This window comes from Anopheles funestus, chromosome 3RL (genome assembly GCF_943734845.2).
Source record: "Anopheles funestus chromosome 3RL, idAnoFuneDA-416_04, whole genome shotgun sequence".
Taxonomy (NCBI): Eukaryota; Metazoa; Arthropoda; class Insecta; order Diptera; family Culicidae; genus Anopheles; species Anopheles funestus.
The window spans coordinates 50,219,121-50,235,584 of NC_064599.1; the positions used below are offsets into that span (position 1 = coordinate 50,219,121).

The window sequence follows — 16,464 nt, forward strand, 5'->3', positions numbered from 1 at the left end:
CGTTCTCCCGCGATTTTGCGTTTCGCTTTCGTTCCCGCCCGCCAGACCCGGCAGACAAAGAGAGAGATTTTTTGAGAGATTTACAGGCGAGGGTTATGTAGAAGTATGAAAAACTGGGAGAAATGGCTGAGGAACCCGTGTAAAAACATGGGTCCTTTGGTTGTACGTATAGGCCGCCATCGACCGAGCCGAGCTCAAATTATTTCCATCTCGCACTTCCATCGCAGCGATCCTGTTCCAGCATTAAAGCTGCGCGCTATGTTAGAGCGACTAAAGCCACCTTCGCGCTGTGATTTTTCAACGTAGCTTCGATGCATCAACGACGCCGGCTAAATGTTTTTCTCTTCCTTACTGGTTGAAATGAAACTGTGAAACTGGAAAGAAAATCGTAATTAGTAAGATTTTACCCAGCATTGCCAAATTAAACACATTAGCATACCTTTTATCAATATATTCAGCAAATATCAATTATTTTATCGAAGGCTTCTCGGCACGCGTCTTTCGCTGCAAAACGATAACACAAACTGAACACGATCGACGGCATCACTAACTGTGTGCTTGTGTGTGTGCACGGTTCGTTTCAAAGGCAAAGGACTAGAAGAGGGAGCACCAGAATTTTTTCGTGTAGGAGTAACACAGGCGGCATGCTAAAACCAACCGAAAATGAGTTACCTTGCTCGCAGGGAAGTGAATAAGGACCCCCCTCTCACGCTCACTCACGTGAGTGACTTTTTTCGTGCAGGGTGGTTCACAATCGTGTTTGTGACGGTTGCGTGTTTCTTTTTATTATGAAAAATTTACGGTTTCACAAACAGAGTATGGAACTTGGTTCCTCGATTAATAAATCACTTTTCACTATGTGAAAACCCCCTTACAATGGGCTAAAGTTTAAAACTATTGGAATATCAATTCATTACTACCTTCTATATATAAACCTTGTAATGTGTCAATGTGACAATTGATTCCATGTATATATAAAACTTGAACTCAATAAAGAAGTTTAGTTTATCGTTGCCAGCTATCGGTAATAGTCGCCTACTTTCCTCGCGCAATCACAATAAAAACAAGACCCCCCCCCCACTCACGGTCACTCATCTGCGTGTCAATTTTTTGTACAGGGTGGTTCGGAGACTATGCAATGTGGCCTGAATTTGATTTTTTGGCTAAAGTCTGAAACACGACCCCCCCACTCACGGGCACTCATTTGAGTGACTTTTTTTCGTGCAGGGTGGTTCGAAATCGGTTGCGTGTTTTTTAATTATGTTTCGAGACACAGACACCTGAGGGCATGGCCGTCGAAGAAGAAAATGTAGCAATTGGTGCCATCTATCGACCACAGGTCAAAGATTGGCGATCCGTTGGAGCTTTCGCGAATAGCTCCGGCCACAGACATGGTAGCGATTAGTGGTGCATGAACGAAATCTAGCCACAAGTGCCATCTAGCCATGGCCAGAAGAAAGTTTGGCGATATCTTGGATACCGGCGGAGCTATGGGGCAAAGTTGGGCCAAAAATGAGGAAAATTTTACGGTTTCACAAACAGCGTATGGAACTTGGTTCCTCGATGAATAAATCACTTTTCACTATGCGAAAACCTCCTTACAATTGAGTGAAATGAGAAAAAAATGAGTGCCCGTGAGTGGGGGGGGGGGTCTTGTTTCAGACTTTAGCCTTACAATGTATTTGTAATTAGAAAAAGAAATCAAATTCAGGCCACATTGCATAGTCTCCAAACCACCCTGTAAGAAAAATTGACACGCAGATGAGTGACCGTAAGAGGGGGGAGAGGATCCTTATTTCAAACTTTAGCCGACTTTTTAAGTGTGCTGGCCTCATAAAGCACTAGTAGATTAATATTTTATTTTTTCAAATTACGTTTGGATTTCGTGTTCAGAAATCGGTCTCTCTTTCTCTTCTTGGCTTTAACGACCTTGCAGGTTACGCCGGCCATTTCTGGCTTACTAGACTTGTTTTGACCACGTAGCCGGATAGTCAGCAGTCCTTGTTACGGGAGGACGATTCGGATGGGATTTGAACCCGGTCCTGCCGTGTGGACCGGCGCCGTTTATCACATGCTCCTGGGAAGTCAGAAATGGGTATAATACTTGAATAAGTTTTTCTGCCTTTTCTATAACGTTTGAAAATCTAACGTTTGTCTAATAATTGGCCAAGGTATTTTATTTTATTGCGCCACTGTACTGCTACATTACTCAATGTTAAATCTTGGGTTGGAAGCTTACGACGACTCAAATTTCGTGCAAAAAATATGGCTTCTGTTTTAGTTTCGTCAATTTTTAACTTCCATTTGCGACAGTACCCGAGGGCAACATCTTCGTTAAGCGGCCTTCTTGGTGGCTTCTTAAGGACAATATGAAGCCACTAAGAAGCCCGCTTAACGAAGAGCTTTTTTGCGCATGTGTTAGTGTGTAGCGCAGTAGCCGCGTAGTAATGGGTGCGTTATTGGCTATGCATAGAGGAAAGTTGTCATCAATTAAAAAGGACAAAACATGTAATGTTTTTTTGTTTAATTATTTTATTTTTTATTCACAAATTTCTCGCTTACACTTCACTTGCTGGAAAATGTGGGCAAATGTGTTGGTCTGTAAACAGAAAATAGTTTAAATTAACAGTTATTTCAATAAGTTTTCTGTAATATTTCTAAGTACGTACTTATGTGATGGAAAAGTTTGCCCTCTCTGTATGGCACTTTGTACACTTCTGCAGTCCGCGGCAATAAATTGTTTCGGATGTACCTGAAATTGTAAAAGCGTAATGTAAATAACATGTAATTGATATAATTCGTTGCATTAAACGCCTTACCAGACTCTCAGCAGCCATCAAACAGTTTCAGCACCACTTTGTTCCGGAGGCACGCTGGTCAAGTATCATCACTATTTCCAAGTGTTTTTTCAACTCCACATCCCTAACTAAACTATCCAGTCACTTGAAAAACACGTGCTCTTTCGATTCGAAGCCATTTTTAACCTTATATGACCATTTTATCTCCCTATTCTATGTGTAGCATGTGACTTTATGTATACACCTTTGGCAATCGACCTTATGTAATTGTTAATTGGGTTGCACACACACATGAAAGAGGCGCAGGAGCACACCGCTTAAGGAAGGCGACGCGATTCGATGTTCGACTATCGACGGGAGCAGAACGACCTGGCACGATACTACAATTGGCGACGAGGATTTTGGATTCGACTCGAAAAGGTGATGGAAATACAGAGTTTTTTCCCCTGTTAAGTGGAACGTATAATGTATTTTGTCAAATAAGCGAATAGAATAGTAAAAAAATTGTGATCAGACAGTGGATAACTTTGTACATTAAGCAACAAGTGTAATAAAGAGTGAGGTTATGAGAAGCGTCGGTATCGGTAGCACGCGTGAAGTTCTCGGAAACCGTGGTGAAATGGCTAGTATGAGCCGGATTGTGCATGTATATAGATTGTTGGCTGAAATGGCTCAACGTGAAAGGTGGAAAGTTAGCAGCGTTTTTTTTTGGAAAACGTGTAGATATTAACACATGAACATAGAAAATATGAAGAGTGGCGAAAACGATTCGAGTTTTCCCAGAACGATCACATGGCGGAAATTAATGAATTTTCCAGAAGAAGCGCGAGAATTGTTTAGAATTCTCCGGGTTTATAAAATGGAGGTTGGCAGAAATCTGTGGATTTCTCCAGAAGAAGCGCGAGAATTGTTTAGAATTTTCCGGGGTTATAAAATGGAGGTTGGCAGAAATCAGTGGATTTCTCCAGAAGAATGCGAGAATTGTTTAGAATTCTCCTGGGTTGTGCAAAGGAGATGGCGGAAATCAGTGGATTTCTCCAGAAGAAGCGCGAGTATTGTTTAGAATTCTCCGGGGTTGTACAAAGGAGTTTGGCAGAAATCAATGGATTCCTCCGGATGGAGTGCGAGAATTACATATAATTTTCCTTGTATATCGGAACGATATTATCGGAGGACACTAAACGTGCCATCGGGAAAGGTAGCGAGGATTGTCAGAAGCCTCGAATGTGTTAATGGTAACACGATAGGTGGTTCATCGAGAAGAGAATAGAAAATTGATTTGATCAATTTTGCTTGTTTGTTGCATGTTGAGTTGAACACTGGTCTGGACACCTTTTAGTTGGTTTTTTCCCTGTTGTGGAAAAATGTTTTATTGTGTTTTTTTTTGTTGTTGCTATTTTCTTGCATTGTAGATGCAAGAAGTACGACCAGTGCCACTGTTCCAGTGCGACAACATTGAAACGGCGAAGTTAGCAACAGAATGGAAAAGTTGGAAGGAAGCCGTTGAATGTTACTTCGCGGCATACAAGGTAACATATCAAGCGGAGAAGAAGGCAAAGTTGTTACACTTCGGAGGACCGGCACTGCAGCGGGTATTTAGAAACCTGAAAGACCATGAGCACGTGTCATTAGTAGTACTAGAAACCCGGTGGTACGACCATGCAGTCGAGAAACTAGATGAATTTTTCGGGACGCAGAATCAAACCACAACGGAAAGACGGAACTTACGAATGATCAAACAAATACCAGGCGAACGATTTGCCGATTTCATAATCACTTTGCGGCATCCTTCAACTGCCCTGCTCGTGGGAAAGAATGTAGAAACTGTAAGAAGATCGGTCATTTTGAGCAAATGTGCCGAAAGTCCACGGAAAAGGGCCCGATGAAGCGTTAAATAAGAACAATCGATGAATCGTCAGAGGCAAAACAACCGAAAATGGAATCAAATGAGACGAAAGCATATTATGCGTACTATTCTGGAAATGAATCGAACGTAATTAAATGCTTACTTGGAGGAGTCTCCTTAGAGATGTTGGTTGATTCCGGTGCAGATGCTAACTTGATCCCAGGCGAAGTGTGGGAGAAATTAAAAACAGCAAATGTTGCGGTGGTTTCATCAACGAAAGGAAGCTCGAAGATCTTGCGAGCATACGGAAGCCAAAATCCACTTGTTATTTTAGGCACTTTTGCTGCGGAAATCGCAGTAGCGGGCAAACGAACTCAGGCCGAGTTCTTTGTTGTAGAAGGAGGACAACGTTGTCTATTGGGTGACATGACGGCTAAACAGCTGGGTATTTTGAAAGTTGGGTTGGACATAAACAGAGTAAAAGGAAAACCGTTTCCAAAAATGAAAGGCATAACAGCAAAGATCAGGATGAACCCGCAGGTCATCCCAGTATATCAGCCGATGCGACGTATTCCCTTACCATTGGAAGAATCAGTTGATCGAAAGTTGGATGGAATGCTGAAACGGGATATAATCGAGATAAAAACAGGACCAACAACTTGGGTGTCGCCATTGGTTGTAGCAGGGAAGTCAAATGGAAGTCAAACAACTTTTATAACTCGACGTGGTTTGTATCGGTTTAAACGGCTGCCATTTGGTTTGGTAACAGCTCCAGAGCTGTTTCAGAAGGCAATGAATGAGATTCTATCTGGTTGTGAAGGGACAGTTTGGTATCTTGATGATGTACTTGTTGAAGGCAAATATCTGCAAGAGGATGATGAATGGTTGAATGAGGTGTTGAGTCGATTGAATAGTCGTGGAGTTGAATTTGTGGCGACCAAAGCGTCCTAATTAGCCAGGACACAAACAAATAACACAGCGCCACCTAGGACACGAACATAAAACACAGCGCCACCTAGGACACGAACAAATAACAAAGCGCCACCTAGGACGAAACAACAAAAGGACGAAAAGTTTCCATTCGGGGCGAGAACAATCAAATCCTTGTTCTCCGGCAGAGAACAATGAGATCCTTGTTCTCGGGCTGGAAACCAACCGACGGATAGGAAAAAGAAGAAAAATAAGAAATGGTTTGGACCACGCTCAGCAGGATATAAAAACGGTGGCATGCCCGTACCAGAGACAGTTTTTCGTCCTGACCTGAAGGAAGAACAGCCAACCGGCCCAAGAAGGAAGACCAGCCAACCGGCCCGAGAAGGAAGACCAGCCAAACGGCCCAAGAAGGAAGACAGCCAACCGGCCCAAGAAGGAAGACAGCCAACCGGCCCAAGAAGGAAGACCAGCCAACCGGCCCAAGAGGGAAGACCCGCCAACCGGCCAAGGGAGTGAGGCCAGCCAACCGGCCAAGGAAGGAAGTTATAATAAAAATAGGGTTCCTCCCCGGGAATTCCTAAAAATTAAATTGGGAGAAATGTCCATTTCGGGTAACGGAATTAGATGTTTTAGGACACAGTCTTGGGGAACCTGGAATTATGCCGGCAAGAAGCAAAGTTGAAACTATTTTATTATTTTGGGAGCCACGATCTGAAGTGGAAGTCCGTAGTTTTCTCGATTTGGCAAATTACTTGAATAAGTTTGTGTCAATGTTAGCTACTTTTGATGAACCATTACGCCGATTATTGCATAAGGATACAACATTTGAGTGGACAAAGGAACAAGCAAAGGCATTTAGTGCCATAAAGGAAGCTATGAAAAAAATTGAGAATTTGGGATTTTATAAAGTCGAGGACCGAACCGCAATAGTCACGGTCGCTAGTCCGCATGGTTTAGGTGCTATGCTCCAGTTTGACGAGACCGACTGACATCGAATTATCAGCTTTGCATCCAAAGCGTTAACCGACACAGAGCATCGTTACTGTCAAACAGAGAAAGAAGCATTAGGCATTGTTTGGGGCGTGGAGCGTTTGCAATATTATCTACTAGGAAAACCATTCCCTATTGGCCTCAATCGAACGGAGAGGTCGAAAGGCAAAACCGTCCGATTTTGAAACGATTGCGAATATCACAAGAACTCGGACGCGATTGGCGAAAAGAACTGTACATGTACCTACTGACATACCATGCAACCAAACATCCGACAACAGGAAAATCTCCGGCGGAAATAATGTTTGGACGGCGAATTAAAAGTAAATTGCCTTCAGTGTCATCATTCCAGGAAGACCCGGAAGTGAGAGATAGAGACATATTGGTAAAAGAGAAAGGGAAGCAATATGCTGATAAAAGGCGGAACGCGCAGGAGGGCTCAATAGGAGAAGGTGATCATGTTTTGGCAAAAAGAATGCGAAGATTGAACAAATTAGATACGGAATTCAGCAATGAAGAATTTATTGTTCGCCATAAAAAAGGTACTGATACGATCATTCAATCAAAGGAAACAGGCAAGGAATATAGAAGAAGTTCAGCTCATCTTAAAAAGATAGATCATGATTCTCCAGGCAAATTAATGCGTTCGAGTTCTCTTACTGAGATCATCCCGGATTCGGGACAAAAATCGGATAAGACAGCATCTGAATCAGGTCCATCCAAACGGTTAATACAACCACCATTGAGGCATCGGGACTATGTATCGCATTAACGTTTTCATAATAAAACAAACACTGGCACAAACACAGATAAACCACACATCAGACAACCCAAACAGCAAAGACACCACACAAACAGACAAACCAACAAACACACAGGACACCCAAACAAACAACCCCTCGACCCACACAAACAAAATGACAAAAACACCAAAAGACACAAACACCAAAACACAAACAAACAAAAAGACCGAAACCACACAAAACTCTGAAACAGACATCCCCACGACCACGGACACACCCTTGACCCTTTCAAACGATGAGACAAGCAACATAACAGACAAACACACAGTCACACAAACAGCCAAAAAGACAAAGAAACGCAAGCGCAGACAAACCAAGAACAAGACTACGGACAACAGACAGGACCAGGACAAGTCTCAAGAACCGGCGCCCGAATGGACAAAAGTTCTGAGCAAACAGGCCAAGCGACGGGCACGGAGGAAGCAGCGGAAGCAGGAAGCAGCGGCGCTTGACGCGAACCAGCAGCAGCAGCGGCAGCAGCCGGAGCATCAGCAACAACCAAAACAACCGAAGCAGCGTGCGCATCGCGTCCCAGATGCGTTGGAGTTGGAAACAACGAACAACACAACACAGGACGAGATGATGCGCATCCTCAAGGAAAAGCTGGGGGATGATCGGCAGAAAGTGGAGCGTGTAAGGATGAATTTCCAGGGGAATATTCTTCTGGAATTGTCCTGCAAGAGCCACGACGAGACGCTTGAGATGTGGCGGAAAGTGTCCGAAGCACTGGAGGGCAAAGCGAAAGCCCGACCACGGACCCCCACAACTCGCCTCACCTGCACGAACATTCCACCAAGCTGCACCAATGAGGAAATCGCAACGGACCTAAGCACAGCCCTGGGAGTCACGATCTACGCGGACCAGATCAGTACCGTTAAATCCAATTACGGAACGCTGGTCGCATTTTTCGGATGCCCAGAGGTGGCAGTAACGGACGACGTGCTACTAAAACAGCATGTTATCGGATTCAGCCAGTGCTGCCGGTTCAAGAAGGTTGAGGTGAAGCGCCAATGCTATCGGTGCTACGAGTTTGGCCACATTGCCACTCACTGCCGTGGGAAGGATCGGTCAAGCAAGTGTCATCGATGTGCGGAGACTAAGCACGCAGGACCGTGCACCAAGGAACGGAAGTGCCTCGTCTGCAAGGGCCCGGAAGCAACCGGGCACTCGTTCGGACAGCGCAACTGCCGCCAAGTAGGAGAAGGGGTAAAAAACCGACCTCGTCATGATTAATGTCCTTCAACAGAACCTTAATCACAGCCAGCTGGCCCAGGACATGCTGATGCAGACTGCTCGGAACGAAGGCTGCGACATAGTGTTGATCGCCGATCCATACCGGATTCCGGAGAACAACGGTAACTGGGTCGCGGATCCGACGGGCAGAGTTGCAGCAGTATCGGCAGGAAGATACCCTATCCAACGCATAATCGAGAATCGGCGGGATTACTTCGTCGTGGTCGAAATGCGTGGTATCGTTTTCTGCTCCGTGTATCTACCTCCTGTGGGGTCCGATTTGTCAGTGGAGGATTATCGACGCAAATGGACCGAAATTGCGTCGGTGATTCCGCGGAATCGGGACACCGTGATCGGCGGGGACGTCAACGCCTGGTCAGGAGCGTGGGGGATGGAACGCAGACACAACGATGGAGAACGAGTTCATAGGGGAGCAGTGGTGATGGATGCTATGGCATCACTTGAGCTAGTCTTGTTGAACCGGGGCAACCGGCCAACCTGGAGCAACAACAGTGGCCGTAGTTCCATTATCGACGTTTCCTTCTGCAGCTCGTCTCTTCTGGGGGAAAATAACTGGCGAGTCTGCGACGAAAATCCAAGTGACCACAATACTATCAAGTTTGCGGTCGGGAGGATGACGACGTAGCGTAACCTGGGACGCAGTGCACAGCAGGCTTCGGAGAGCAGATGGGCAACCCGGTATTTCAACAAGGACTTGTTCGTTGAAATTCTGGGGTCACTGGACATCTACAATCGCACCCTCTTGGCGGACGAGTTGACGCAGGTAATGTCAACTGCCTGCGACGCGACGATGCCGAGATTGCCAGCAGCACGGGGAGGACGAAGATCGGTGTACTGGTGGAATAACGAGATTTCTCAGTTACGTCGCACTTACATCGAGATGCGGAGAAGACTCAGGCGAGCCCGAACGGAAGAGCAGCGACAGGATCGCCGTCCGGCGTACACAGCAGCGAGAGCAGCACTGGAGCAAGCGGTCAAGCGGAGCAAGAAGGAGCAGGGCGATCAACTTCCGGAACAGCTGGGGCCCCACGGATTCGGATTCGGGCCAGGCTACAAAATCCGGAGGCAGATGTGGCAAGGAGCCCGAGTACCGATGGAACGGGATCCAGCCAAGCTGCAGCACATCGTCGGCGAACTTTTTCCGGTGCAACCGCCCATGGAATGGCCCACGGCAACAGGATTGACGGACGAGGACACGGCACGGGATGCCGTTACCGAGGGTGAGCTGGTGAGCATTGCAAAATCGCTCAATCCCCAGCGTGCCCCAGGAGACGACAACATTCCGAACGTGGCCTTGATTGCGGCGATGACGGCGTTTCCACGCGTCTTCATGAGAACGTTCCAGCATTACATCGATTCCGGCCACTTCCCCGTCGAATGGAAGAGTCAACGGCTAGTGCTGTTCTCGAAGGCCGGGAAACCACCCGGAGAATCATCGTCGTACCGGCCAATCTGCCTGCTGAGTGTTCTGGGAAAAGTATTGGAGCGACTCATACAGCGCAGACTTACGGAGCATCTGGATGCAACGGGCGGTCTCGCTGATGCCCAATACGGATTCAGGAAAGGACGCTCAACCATGGATGCCATCAACAGGGTGATTGCCAACGGAAGGGTTGCGCTCGACAAGAAGCGCAGGGGCGATCGACTGTGTGCGATGGTGACAATCGACGTGAAGAACGCCTTCAACACGGCCAACTGGACAGCGATCGGAGCAGCTCTGCAGCGAAGGAACACGCCACCGTACCTCCAGGCGTTGCTGCGGAACTACTTCACGAATCGCACGCTCCACTACGAAACGGATGAAGGAATGGTCTCGTTACCAGTATCGGCAGGTGTCCCGCAGGGCTCGGTTCTAGGACCAACACTGTGGAATGTTATGTACGATGACCTTCTTCGTTTGGAGCTGTTCGGAAAGCGTGCGGACATTATAGGGTTTGCTGATGATGTGGCGTTCACCCTTATAGGGAGGGACCCGCAGGAAATCAGCAACCTTGCTACGAGGAATCTGGAGATGATCGAGCGTTGGATGGATGGAGTGGGATTGAAGCTGGCCCATCAAAAGACCGGCTACATGATCTTCTGCACTCATCACAACCCGCAGGTAGGTCAACTACGTGCGGGGGGACACACGATCGTATCCACGGAATCGCTCAAGTACCTGGGGGTCGAGCTCTGCCGCAAACAGCACCACGGTCGGCATTTGGAGAAGGTTTGCAGCAAGGCATCACGTATCACGAATGTCTTGACCGCTCTGATGCCGAATAAGTGTGGCCCAAAAAGCAGCAGAAGGAGACCCTTGGTTAACGTTTGGAATAGCATTGTCCGTTACGCGGCACCATCGTGGGGACGGACGCTTCTTCAGAAGGACGTTCACCGGACCACGGTTCAGAGGACGCACCGCACAGGAGTTCTTCGAGTGGCCAGTGCCTTCCAAACGGTCTCCTACGATGCCGCTTGCGTGGTCGCAAGCACTATCCCGTTAGTCCTTCTCCTAGAGGAGGACATCCGCTGCCACGACGAAAAGGTAGCGAGGGGAAGTCCAGGACCAGACATACGAAAGCGGCAAAGGGAAGAGACCATGGGACGCTGGCAACAACAATGGACAGCCGGAGCGGGGCAGCCGAGATCGCCGGGGATGAAGACGAGGAGAATTATCCCGGACATTATGTCCTGGGTAAATCGCAAGCACGGAGAAATTGATTTCTATCTCTCTCAACTCTTTACAGGGCATGGGTTTCTCCGGAGCTACTTCGTCGAAAAAGGCATCCTCGACGGCTCGCCAAACTGCCCGGTGTGTGAACACCAAGTGGAAGATGTCGACCACGTAATGTTCCACTGTCCACGGTTTGCTCGATCCCAACACGAGATGCAGCAGCAGAGCCACACCCGCTTGACGATACAAAATCTTGCAGCGGAAATGTGTGCCAACAGCAACACATGGGAAGCAGTCCGGACCGCCGCAAGGACCATCTTCAGAAACCTCCAAGTGAGATGGAATGAGGAAAGTCCACCTACGGCCAGACGGAGACGACAACAACGACGGCGGAACACGGAACAAACGGGACCGCACCAAAGGATGACGACAACGGAAGCAGCAGCAGCAGCAACGAGTAACCAGAGCAGCAGCAGGAGCTAGACCCCACCGGAAGCAGCGGCTACGGACGGGCGGAATCAAGCAGCAGCAGCGGAAGGAAGGCACGAAGCAGCAGCAGCAGCAGAGACAACTAGGACGGATGACGCAGTGGCAGCATTGGAAAGCAGCAGCGCGTCAACAGGATGGGTGCATCGCACAAACGTTCCTGCATGGAGTACTACGCACATCAAGCGCATCGGCAGGGTTCGGATCAGGTCGAGGAGTGGTTTAGTTAGGGTCGCATCGGCTGCCGGGTCCGCTTCACGGGCCCAGCGTCACGATGAATCCCACATAACCCATCTCGGAGGGATTGGTTTGTAGCCGCAAGCCGCCCTTCGAGGTGGGTACCTTTTGAAGGTTCCCTACCCGTTAACAAAAAAAAAAAAAAAAAAAAAAACGTTTTCATAATAATACCTGACCTATAACGAAGTAATAACGAATTAAGGAAGAAAAGATTTATATTAAGTGCTTCATGGAATTTTATCAATAGAATTATCCACAGATTAAAAATTATATTAAAGGGGGGATTGTAACATATGACTTTATTTATACACCTTTGGCAATCGACCTTACAGGGAAACACACATGATAAGCTGCGGAGAGCCCACTTTTGGAAATCGGGCAAGCGAATATGAAAGTAGGGAAGGTTGATACGGAAACACCCAATATGTTAGCAAATCGCCCAATATAGATACGAAATCACGTGCAATTGATATAAAGTTGCAAGTATAAAGTCGGAGAGTTGAAAAATGTAAACAAATATTTTTAAAATAATTTTTAATTAAATTAAGTAGTTGGTGCATTCGAAAATCGTATCAAAATTATTGTTTAATAATATAATTATAATATTATCTCGCTCAAACTGAAATTGCGAACTATAACTGTAAACTGTATTTCAAAAACATGCTAAAATTCAAATTGGAGATTTAAACCAGTGCCTATATACACCCGTGTTCAAAACTGTTCTGTTGAGAAGGCTAAAATTCGTTGGGATATAGAAAATATTTCATATTGGTCTACAAGCGAAGCGTCTACAAGTTTACGGATTAATCTTTGGCAAATTTTGTGTGCTTTGTGGATATTTACAAAATAGCATAACGTACGTTAGTTTTTGGTGTATACAATCATGCCCCTGAAGGTATGTATACGTTTAAAATAGTTCAATAGTTCATTTAAAATAGTGTCAAAGTTTAAAATTTCCGTGCCTTTTCATGTCTTGCAGGCGCTTGAGTACAAAAGGAGTAATTTCTTTGCCGATGAATTTTTGCTTCAAGACCGTACCGTGTAAGAATAAAGTAAGTTACAATCGAGCAAAGGACTGAGGCAAACTAACTGTAACTAAAATCGGCAATTTTTAATTTTATATAAGCAAACATGTGCTCTAGCCAAAGCTCTGAACTAGCTCAAAGTGCGAACGGGGCAGTGCAAGCACTTCGACGTCGAAAGACTACGAGCAACGAAGATAGAGCGCGTGGTAACAACGTATGAAAATGGAGCAACTCATGCTGCCAATAGCCAAATGCTGAATATAAAACTAACGACAGTTTACGGTATTGTCAAAAAATACCAAACAGCATTTCAGATCAAAGCCAAGAAACGTGGTGGCAACGGGCAGAAAATATTATCGCAGCAAGCCATAAGCGATATTCAATGCTGGATGAATGACGATTGTACGCTGACGCTAAAATCACTCGCACAAAAATTGTTGCAGGAACACGGTGTGCGAGTTTCCACTACCACCCTAGCGAGGGAAATAAAAGGCTTCAACTACCCCTTGAAGATGGTGAAGCTAATACCGGAGCGGCGTAACGCACCGACGACCATCGAGGATCGGAAAATGTACGCCACACAATTTTATGGCGTGGCGCGCGAAGTTGGATTTAATGTCAGCATGCGCACGCTTAAAGGACGATCTTGGAAAGGTACGCCGGCCACCGCCACCGTACCACAAACTACGTAATATAATTAAAAATTATTTTAAAAATATTTGTTTACATTTTTCAACTCTCGAACCGACAAGTATATACCCAGCATTCAATCCGCCTCGCCAATCTGACATTTTATATCAATTGCACGCGATTTCCTATCTATATTGGGCGATTTGCTAACATATTGGGTGTTTCCGTATCAACCTTCCCTACTTTCATATCCGCTTGCCCGATTTCCAAAAGTGGGCTCTCCGCAGCTTATCATGTGTGTTTCCCTGTATATCAATTGCACGCGATTTCGTATCTATATTGGGCGATTTGCTAACATATTGGGTGTTTCCGTATCAACCTTCCCTACTTTCATATTCGCTTGCCCGATTTCCAAAAGTGGGCTCTCCGCAGCTTATCATGTGTGTTTCCCTGTATGGAATTGTTAATTGGGTTGCCGCACACACACATGAAGAGGCGCAGGAGCAGACCGCTTAGGGAAGGCAACGGGGATTCGATGTTCGACTATCGACGGGAGCAGAACGACCTGGCACGATACTACACTATGCAATAAACTAACCAAACCTTGCACTTCGAAAGTATAACAAAATATGACGGCCAAAGAATGACGGTGCTGTCAAAATGGTTTTGACACAAAGATATTCCATAAGCTCGGCGTGTACATCAAGGTCCCTTTAGGAGACCAGGTCGAATATTAGCGAGTTTTGCCAAAATTCTTCTTCAGATATTTTGACATAAGCGGGTGGGGGTCTTAGGTTTACAACACTGGTTTTATGTGTATAGTCAATGTGTCATAATGCATAACAAAATAATGATGGTAAAATATACATATTACTCAAATCATTGGTACGAAATTGTTATTATTTTATCGATGTAAAATTTGTTTGAAGCATGCAAATATTTAAACATGGATTTTAACTTCTCTCTATCTCTCTTTTTGCCTTAACGTCCTCTAAGGCCAGCCAGCCATTTCTAACTTATTACACTTATTTTTACCATGTAGTCGGATAATCAGTCCTTGCTACGTTTCGGATTAGATGTAAACTTATTTTACTTTAATTGATGCATGCACAGGGGGTGCAGTAGAAAGCTTCTTTTCCAGATGGGGTGTTACGCTATACCTGAAGATGTGATATGCGTTTTCTTTTTTATGCTGTATATGGCATTTATAGGTATACATGTTTGGAGCTTTCAAGAATAACTTTAACAAGATCAACCATATCGAACGTACCCTCCAGCCACCTTATCCCTTCAACATTTTTACCTAAAATGAAAATAGCTTTGCAATTTAAACAGTCGGTGTATCTTTGCTTAGGTATTTGGTATGCTGTCAAACGCCCCCACCCTTGTCAAACGATGTTTTCTTGTTTTACGTCTTCTTGAATGTCAAAATGCTCTACATTCCACCACCTGGTCTTTTTAAATAGCCTTGGTGTACATACACAACGCGGAGCACGTCGAATTTCGGCAATGTGTGAAAAGAGCGAGACAAGAACATGTTTGACGAACGATAAAACAGAGATAGCTTGTGTTGACACGCAAAAGATAGGCCAACGAGGGTTGAAAGGGGATGAAACGAGGTGAAACGCATGAAAGCTTGACCGCTGGGAATGTTCAATTTGTTTATTTTTTAATTTTAAATTATCAATATTTGTGTTATAAATTATTAGTAAAATAAAGTTTAGTAAATTCAGCACAATTAAATCGGGAATGAAACATTCTTATGTAGCTAAAAACCAACACAGGCCAACACCAACCAAACCAACAGAGTACAGCTCTACTACTGATAGAAGAGCAGGAGGAGGAGGAAGAATCGCGATCAGAAAACTGCCGGATCTGGGTTACGGATTTCTTTTTGGAAAGGGAAGATGTGTGGAACCGATTGTTAAAGGCAATCGATGGAGAAGGTGCCAACAACCGGATGAACGATTTTCTGCGACTCAATCGGGAGGAGTTCCTTCATGTTTGTCTTTAATCGGTCCAAAAATATGCAGAGTAGATACAACAATGCGTAAAGCAATAACTGCTAAGTAACGGCTTGCCATCGCGCTTCGCTTTTTGGCCTCTGGGGACTCATATGAATCGCTATCCTTTATGTTTAGGGTAAGTTATTTTAAGCAATTAACTTATATACTCTTTTATTAACTAATGATTAACTTCAGGTCTCAAGTCCATCTGTATCCCGGACCGTGCAGGAAATTTGTGAACATATAATACACGAGGTAAAGGAATATGTGAAGGTATTGTATATTTTCCATATTATCAATAATGTAATTACGTTCTTATTAACTAAGTCATAATTAGTGTAATGTGGGAACAGCACGCGTTTTTCACATAGCAGTATTAATCCGAATGATCCCTCAGCATGCTGAACTGATTATTCCGTGTTTGATGTTCCAATGCAAAATAAGTATCTCAGTTGTAACTTCATAGTGGGAGACTAACACATTTGATCCTGCTAAATTACACCTCAGCCTTAACAAATGCGTTGTTGTCGTCGTCGTCTAAAAAGAAAAAAAGATCATTCAAGGACCTCTTACATTGTGTAGTGTTTTCAAAGGTCTCAAAAATATCTTTTTGTATATATCTGGTGGCTCTGATAAGAGCCGATAAGCTGTGACAATAGGTTTTTGTCATGATTTTCTGTTCACACTGTGAACAAGGAGGATAGGTCATAAGATGGGGAGTGGTCTTCACATACGTGGTCCGGATCACACGTGGTCATGGTCGCAGGAGCCAGGGGCGTTGAATATCGCTACTTCCTCGTTCA

At 45.2% G+C, this 16,464-nt stretch overlaps 1 long non-coding RNA gene across 1 annotated transcript; it reads left to right on the plus strand.

Moving 5' to 3' along the window:
* The first annotated feature begins 15,140 nt into the window (after positions 1–15,140).
* On the plus strand, positions 15,141–16,173 carry LOC125769730 (uncharacterized). Its single transcript, XR_007419096.1, has 2 exons — positions 15,141–15,797; positions 15,857–16,173. It is a non-coding gene; the product is annotated as an uncharacterized LOC125769730 (long non-coding RNA).
* Positions 16,174–16,464: the final 291 nt, after the last annotated feature.